The sequence below is a fragment of the Lygodium microphyllum genome, chromosome 19, assembly GCF_053477565.2.
Source record: "Lygodium microphyllum isolate KBCC chromosome 19, Lygodium_microphyllum_v1.1.10, whole genome shotgun sequence".
NCBI lineage: Eukaryota > Viridiplantae > Streptophyta > Polypodiopsida > Schizaeales > Lygodiaceae > Lygodium > Lygodium microphyllum.
The window spans coordinates 134,022,192-134,031,736 of NC_141153.1; positions in this window are offsets into that span (position 1 = coordinate 134,022,192).

A 9,545-nucleotide genomic window follows, 5' to 3' on the forward strand; every position below is an offset into this window, starting at 1 on the left:
GAGCTTGCAAGAAGAAGTTTATATGGAGTAGAAGCTATGTGCATCCGGACTATCCTACACATGTATGCAAACTAAAAAAGGCATTATATGGGCTAAAACACTCACCTAGAGCATGGAATGCTCGAATTAGCAACTATTTACAGCAACATGGATTTAAGTTGGATGATGCATATCACAATTTATTTGTGAAGAAGACAGATCAGGGCTATGTGTTTCTGGTTGTTTATGTAGATGATTTAATCATCACAGGAGATTATGAGAACAGGATTGTGAATGGTGGATTTTTGCCCCATGAAAGTGCTCAAAATTTGCCAAAAAATCTGAATTTCAAGGGAAAACTGAATCTCGTCGAAGGCGGCAAAGGCAGTTGGGTTGATTTTACGTGGCAAGCAACATACGAGTTTCAAAAGTGCTTTAAAGACCTGCCAAGCAACGGTTTTGGAATTTTCATACTTTTTTGAGTGTCTAATTAGACTCCTAGAAGTGGCCGAAAGTGGGGGACCCCAAGACAGTCATGCAAAAATTTTCGACTCATCGATCGAACACCGGACGAGGAAGAGGCAGTGCCCGAGGTGGAGGACAAAAAGGAAGCAATGTAAATGATCTTAAGGGGAGAGGGGTTTGACCCTTGGGGCCTCCTCCAAAATTGAAACGCGACAAGGGGGGGTTTTGACGGAAAAAAAACGAAGATGGAGGAGGCTATAGGTGATGTTTTTGAGAGAGAAGGGGGGAGAGGGCCCATGGCACCTCAATGTACCCCTATGAACCAACTACAATAACAGGATGCATGATTTCTACGCTCTCCATTGCCACTCTTGCTTTTGAAACTGGATGCCTGGGTGACCTGATACAAATCTAGTCTTTCTCTCTCCTCACTCTCTCTCTCTCTTCTAAGTGGTAGTTCATGCAGATGGAATCAATAAGAAGAGGGGCGAAAGGATGCTTGTCCGACGGTGATCGGATCGCTCCAATATCAAGAGCGGGTTTAGGGAAGGCATTCAGCACTGAGGAATGATTGCTAGTTGGTCCATTGGCAGTCCTATTAATTATCAAAAAACCCACAACACGCGCATAAGCGGTATGCCTCATTTTTACAAAGGAAATTTGATTCTTTTTTATGGTTGATCGTTTGAAATGAAATTCATATGGAACCAAAATTTATTTGGATCTTTTTTGCATCATGATTGAAGGTTGCACATAAAAGAAACACATAGCCGTAATGATACATAGTTGTAATAATTAATATACGACTCGAAAAGTGCCTTTTTTGGAGAAAAATAAAGATTTTGTTGGTTTCGTGTGGGGAAAAGAGATTCACGTGGGATAAAATTCTGACAAAAATCATCTTTCAACTATCATAATTAGTCAATAATCATAGATCAAAAAATTCCCTATTTTTATGAATAAATAAATAGGAAAAATGAGAGGAAATATATTTTTGTACTTTAAAAATTAAGAAAAAATATGATTAATGTTCATGATTTTTTAACAAGGTTGAGGCATGAGGTATAGTCTTAGATCATCCTTGACTTGATGTTTTAGTGTGTTTCTATTGCTTTATACATTGAAAATGACAAAAAAAACAAAACCCTACACCTATGGAACAATGCAATATATAAATGCTAAGGGAAAAAAGAGGGGTTATGGAAGTGTTTAAGTGTTAAAAGTGATGCAAAGTCTGATCTTTTGTTTGTGCACGTCATATAGGGCGATAATCATTTAAGTTTAAAGAAACTAGTAGCATGAGGAAACTCAATGCAATGCAGCAACACATAGATTGAAAATCATTGAAGGGCTGATTTTTACACTCCACTTTGCTTATTTGTTTTAAAATAAAATGTTTGTGCACAATAGGCATCCACATTTTCATTTTTCATGTCACATGGTATAAAATCCTGGATGCATAGCACCTGTATGCCAAACATTGACCAACGCTGAGAGTGTGAGGAAGTCCTTGATATAGGTTAGACGAGTGGTTCCTTGGGGTAAGTTCAATGAGGGAATATCAAATCTCGGATCGTTTGATATACAAAAGAGTGGAGCTTATACGCTTGTTCTCTATGTTGAGACAGTGCATCACAAGGCCGATCCCCGAGATGTAGGAGAGCTGCAAAGAGGCCACGATGTTTTAGTCGAGAGGTTGCCTCCTCTATATGTGATACATGGTACATTATACCAATGTATATGGGATCCCCCTCTGAGGAGTAGGGAAGGGCAAATGTTGAACTGTGTCATCCTACTACAAACACAAAATTGATATTAGAGTTTAGTGTAGAGTTAGCCTTAGACACTCTTGGCCAAGAGGCTGTGTGGGGTGACTTGTGTGTCTTAGAGGTCCGGCTAGTGCTAGAAAGCCAGTGTTAGGGCCGTTTTAGATTCCAACAGGTGGTGCATTTGCCGGGAGCTGCCTACAAGTGGTGGTTTCTGTGCCTTCTTGGTCGATTGGGACCTATTCCCTAGTGTATGCCAAAGATTAGTGAGCTAGACTCACAAGACTGTCAAGCAGAGCTCCAAAGGCAAGAGAGGGTTGAACAAACTAGATGGCAAGCTGAGATAAATCAAAGATACTATCCACAAAGAGCAGCCCAATAACTTTGCAAGGTCGGGGCTTTAATAACCCTAGCTCGGCACATAGTCCATTAGGGGGAGGAAGCTCTAGTTCTTCCCCCCCCTCCAATCAGTCCCTCCACTTTGAGTGGACCTCTAGTTCCGGTCATTCAAGCCCCTGTACTAGTAGTGAATCCAGTTGTTACCATGGTAGCACAACCTACTGCTGAAACAGCAAATTTTCCAGCTCTAGGTTTCCCCTTGCCCATTTTTAATGGGTTAGTGGAGGAGGATGCTTAACTGCACATTAACGAGTTTCAAAAGTTGATGTTCAACTGTTGCATCCAGGATGAAGGACATCTAATGATGTTCTTTAATATGACTCTCAAAAGAAGAGCTACCATATGGTATCATGGCCTAGAGGCGAGAACCATAACCACTAAGTAGACCGTCTCACGGCAGGTTCTGCGGCTGGTGCAACACCCTGGCCATGTGTACCAATTGCTGCTGCAAGCTATCCAATTGGCTGTGCAGGAGCACGAGGCTCCTCCTGGAATATAACCCTATGTATCTCTACCACCCTCTCAGGCTACCTATGCATCTTGTCTTCATGAAAGACTACATCATGGCTGCGGATGACTTTCTGCACTTGCACATCCTAGAGGCGGTAACCCATCTCGCATGCAACCCCATAGCCAAGAAAAATGCATTTTACACTCTTAGGATCCAACATAGTACGCTTGTCTTTGGGCACATGGCAGAATGCCTCACATCCAAAGACACGTGGATGCGCATAAGATGGAGGTTTTCCAGTCCATACCTCCTCTGCAACCTAGAAATCCAAACCATTAGAAGGTGATCTATTTATGACAAGTACAGTTGTACTGACTGCCTCAACCCAAAAGCTTTGTTGTAAGCCTGCATGGCTAAGCATACTGTGTACAGGCTCCTCAATGGTTCTATTCATCTGCTCAGCCAAACCATTATGGGGTGGGGTGTAGGGGGGTCAATTGACGTTTAATACCCCTCTCGTCACATAGTTGCTCAAAAGCACGTGACACATATTCTCCCCCATTGTCAGTCCTAAGGAATTTCAGCCTATGCCCAGTCTAGTTTTCAACAAATGCAAACCATTTCTAAAATACAATCAAGACATTGAACTTAAGCTTAATAGGGTAAGCCCAAACTTTACACAAAAGATCATCAATGAACGTCACAAAATACTTTGCACCACCATGGATTGACAGGGCATGGGTCCACAAACATCCGAATGTACCAATTCCAGGGGCTCACTCATGCGTGTCCTACTAGACTTCTTATGTATATTCCTATTATGTCTGCCATAAAGACAACGCTCACATGAATCAAAACATGTGTAGTCAAGGGGCGGTAAGTACTGCAAACCAGAAAGCATTTTCATTCCCTTCAAGGATATATGGCCCAAACAATCATGCCAAAGAGATACATGTGGGATGGAACCCACTAATAAAACATGGTCAACAGAGGACCCATCAACTACAAGAGGATAGAGGCTGCTAACCTTGGCACCTCTAGCAAGCATAAGTCTGCCACACAGGTGATCTTCCAGGCAGAATCCCCAAATGAAACATAAAACCCAGCATCATCAAGCTTCCCTTTGCAAACATAAGACTGCGTGTAAGCACAGGTATATGACATACATCCTATAACAGAAAAGTATTGCTAGTAGAGAACTGCAGCCATGCATCCCCAATGCCAACAATAGCAAGTGACATGTCATCACCTAAGCGAATTGAATCAGAGACAGTGTGGTAGGAGTGGAACCACTCACAACATGGTGTAACATGAAATGAAACACCAGAATCCAAAAGACAGCACTGTGCATACATAGAGTGAACATCGGTCAATGACATAGCATCACAAGAACTAGCTGCAAGTATGTACTCCTCATCCGAGTCATCAGTCTGCATGACATTTATCTCCTTGATTTTCACATTGGATTTCGCAAGCATAGTGCTGCGATCAAAGGACTTTTCTTGTACTTTGTCTTTCCCCTTCTGTTTGCGCTTCCCATTGTGTAACTCATGACACTGTGGGCGTATATGACCCTTTCTGCCGCAATGATGACATGTCACATTAGCATTTCTCCCACGGGACTTGCTGTGCAACTTACCACGTGACTTAGACCTAGATTTCTGCAAGTCTCTACCATGGCCATTCCCATGGTCATTCTTGCCATCACCATCTCTGCCTCTAACAGTCAAAGCATGCGACACACAAGAGGCATCCATGTTCTTACAATTGATCTCTTCCTACAGAATATCACTCTCTACATCATGCAAGTTCAAAATAGTAGCAGGAGCACATAAGGTAGTGCAGAATACATCCCATGACTCACTTAGAGTCCCAAGAAAAAACAATGGAGTAACCTCATCATTAAAGATAATACCCTGCAAAGTCAAGTTCTTGAGAATAGCATAGAACTGGCTCAAATGAGCAGACATTGTCATATTCTCCTTCATGCGCAGGTCCATAAGCTGCTTCAGCCAATACATCTGACTTGCTGCTGGACTTTTCTTGTCATAGAGATTCTTAATTTTATCCCAAAGCTGCCAAGCACTTTGTGCTTCCTCAACCACATTGTAATGCACATGTTCAGTGAGAGACAAGATGAGGGTGGACTTGCATAACTCATCAAGCTCATCCCATTCATCATCAGTCATAGTTTCAAGCTGCTCGCCATGCATCCTTAGTGGCTTTATTTGCGATTCCTGCACCAATACCTGCCAAACTTGACTCTTCTAATATGCATAATTCGTACCATCAAGCTTAGTGATGTTGAAGATAGCACTGTCAATGGAAGAAGAACACATAATGCAGTCCAAAACAATGTAGATAGTTCAAAACTACTTGTTGTTTTTTTACTGTAAACAACCAAAGATACCACCAAAACCAAGGCAAAATGACTACGAACTAATAGCTAATGATGTTGCCCACCAAGTACCATCAAAAGTACATAAAATCAAGACGATTCAACATGAAAATTCCACATCAATCCATACATAACTACTTGTTGTAATAAATTATAGCCAGGTACAATGAGAGCAAACTGTAGGCAAAATCACTGCACCAAGTCAACCACCGATTGTCAAAGCATAACCAGCATCAAGCGGGCATAAATCAGCATATGAAAGTCAAATGGACATGGAACAAACACCCAAGCATGTCAAATGGATCCTTCAGTAAGCCGACACACCCCCTGTGTAATAGGGAAAAGTGTACACAACACTAGCAAGACCTAACACAAAGAGGTGTATACTTAGGGGGTGTGAAGCCCAAATCAGCCCAAGTACATTCATGAAAGGGAAGTAGAACCTAGGAGGAAGAAGCTTGGCAGTGAGAGCTATGGCAGATGGAGAGCAAGAGCAAAAGAGAGAGAAACTCAAAAGTGGAAAATGTGTGGCCGGGCTTTCCTTTATTCAAACTGTCACTAAAAGAATAAAGAATAAGTGTCTGTGACGGGCGCCCGCCACCTGCAGTGTGCAGTGGCGAGTACTGTCAGTGTAGTAAAGTGTAGTAATACATGGGCAGCTAGGCGGAGGCGCCTTTACCCCCAACAACCTCCCACTTAAAGGAGAATCTACCCTAGTGAGAGAGAAAAGAAAAGAAAAGATAGTACAACATGTACACATGTACAACAGGATGAGGAAAAAGATGTCATCTCATCCAACGCCCATCAATCTCCTGAGGAAGGCAAAGCACTCTATAGTGAGGCTCGTTGTGAGCAAATCTGTAGGATTTTGCTCAATCGGAATCTTGACAAGGTCAACAAACCTATTCCCTTGCATGGAAGGCCAACTGAATGGCACTCATAGAATCCGAATGCAGTGTAGGCATAGCATCTGTCATACTAAGGTCTGTAATCAAACGGCCTAGCCAGATAGCCTCCTTGCAAGCCTCTATGGTTGCAATATACTCGGCCTTTGTAGTAGAAATAGCCATACACTTCTGCGCCCTGGATATCCAAGAGATAGCCCCTCCAGCATAAGTGAACACATAGCCTGAATTGGACTTCCTACTATTTGCATGTCCTACATAATCAGAGTCAGTGTACCCCACGACTCCTATATCCTGGCTGCCATAGCAAATACACATATCTATTGTGCCCTTCAGGTATCTCATGATACCCTTCATGGCATTCCAATGTTTCTTGCAAGGTATAGCCATATAACGTGCCACAACCCCAACTACAAAAGCAATATCTGGACGAGTGGCTATCATGGCATACATAAGACTGCCCACGGCTGATGCATAGGGAATCTTGGCCATCTCGGCCCTCTACTCATCTATCTGTGGACAATCGGCCTGTGAAACCTTCACATGAGAAGGTAGTGGACAGCCAATAGGCTTAACATCCTACATATGGAAGTGCTCAAGGACTTTATGAATGTACTCCCTCTGTGACGATAGATAGAGTAGTCCCTGAGATCTGTCACGCGTAATGCACATGCCAAGTATATGAGAGGCCTCTCCCAGATCTTTCATCTCAAAGTCTTCTTGAGCTGAGCTTTAAGAGCATCTAGCTCCTCATGAGCTATCCCTACTAAAAGCATGTCATCCACATAGAGTACCAAAATCAGTAAAGAACCGTCACAGGCTTTCTTCGTGTACAAGCACGAATCCATAGCACTGCGGTTGTAGCCCTGTGACTGCATGAATGCATCAAACTTATGGTATCATTCCCTAGGTGCCTACTTCAAGCCATATAGACTCTTGTTTAGCCTGCACACTAGGTGTTCCCTACCAGGGTCTGCAAAGCCCTTAGGCTGCTCCATGTAAATCCCATCATGCAAGTCTCCACATAAAAAAGCCGTCTTGACATCCATTTGGTATAAGTCCAGGTCAAGTTGTGCAACCAAAGCCAAGACTAAGTGTAGGGTGGTCATCTTGACCATAGGAGAAAAGACTTCATCAAAGTCAACACCATGCTCCTACTTAAAGCCCTTAGCAACCAATTGAGACTTGTAGGCCGGCTTGGGGTATCCAAGAGTACTTTTTAGCATGTACACCACTTGCATGGCAAAGCCTTCTTACCCTGGGGCAAGGAAACCAAATCCCAAGTCTGATTCTTATGCAATGAGTCAAGCTCAAATTGCATAGCCCTCTCCCAAGAGTGACAATCACCCCTGTGCATAGCCTCATCATAAGTGAGAGGGTCTCCTACATCTGTAACTAGTACATAATCCATAGAGGGCTCAAAACGGTCAGAAGGTCATCTATCTCTAGTAGAATGTGTCAAGATTGTGGGAGAGAAGGAAGGAGTCTCACTTGTAGCTTTCTCACTTACACAATGGGGGAATACACACAAAGATGGACGCTGAAAACAGTTTTCCTCTTCTTAGTTGTGTAAACCAAAAGAACTCTAGTACAGAGAAATAGAAGAACCCTATATATGGGTCTGAAACCAAACTCAACTAACTAAGGTGGCATACTAACTGAGCCACGAACTAGAATAGATAAGGATAGCTGTCATCTAGATTTTATTCATGGGCGGTGTACCAACCGCATCTGCAGCTAACAAGTTGGTGACATAAATACACAACGGTCACCCTGGCGTATCACGAGTGGAGCTCAATATCTCAACACTCCCCCTCGAGCTCAATCCCAATTCCTGCACACCAAGCAGGTCTCTGAACTTGCGCAACTTCTCTGCGCCCAATGCCTTTGTAAATATATCAGCTACCTGATCCTCTGCGCTGACATAAACTAGATCAATAAGACCTAGTAAAACCCTCTCCCACACATAGTGATAATGCACCTCAATGTGCTTTGTTCTAGCATGATAGACTGGGTTATTTGCCAAGTGTATACTACTCATGTTGTCACAATAAATGATAACTCGCCAATATGTAGGCTGATGCATATCATAAAGTAGCTTATGCAACCAAGCTACCTCACATGCAGCCATTGATGCACCCCTGTACTCAGCCTCTGTGCTCGACAAGGCAACTGTAGGCTGTTTCTTGCTGCTCCAAGTGACTGCAGCACTCCCAAAAGAGAATACATATCCACTGGTAGATCGTCTATCAGAAATACTACCAGCCCAATTAGCGTCACTGTATCCATGCAATTATATCTGAACCCCAGTCTCATAAAATAGTCCATACTGCAATGTGGACTTCACATACCTGAGTATGCGTCTAGCCACATCCAAATGAGGTTTCCTTGGAGCCTGCATAAACTGACTTACCAATCCAACAACATAGCTCAAATCTGGCCTGGTAATAGTCATATAAATCAAGCTTCCTACTATGCGTCTGTACATAGTAGGGTCTTCCAGAAGCTCACCTGCATCTGCGCTCAACTTCACATTCTGCTCCAAAGGAACTGAAATAGGCTTACAGCCTGTCATCCCATATTTGGACAGCATGTCCAATCCATACTGCCTCTGCAAGAGCTGTATCCCACTTGGTGACCTAATCACCTCCCAAGAAATAATGCAGTTCTCCCAAATCCTTCATCTCAAACTTCTGCTTTAATAGCATTTTCACATGAAGGATATCTTCATCACTGTCACCTGTCATAATCAAATCATCAACATAAATGACAAGTAGCATAATGCCTTTCTCTATTTTTCTCACATAACGTGAGAAATCTGCCTTGCAAATCTGAAAGCCAATAGTGACAACATACTGTCCTATCTTGTCAGACCATGCTCTAGGTGCTTGCTTCAAGCCATACAAGGCTTTCTTCAACCTGCAAACAAACTCAAGATGAACAGCATGCACATAACCTGGTGGCTGCTCCATATAGACCTCTTCTTGCAAATCACCATGCAAGAAGGTATTCTTTACATCCATCTGATATAAAGACCATCCCTTTGATGCAGCCATAGCAATGGCTGCTCTTACGATTGCCATCCTTGCAACCGAATTGAATGTTTCTTCATAGTCAATGCCATATGTTTGTGCATACCCCTTGACTACTAATCTTGCCTTGTATCTGTTCACAAAATCATC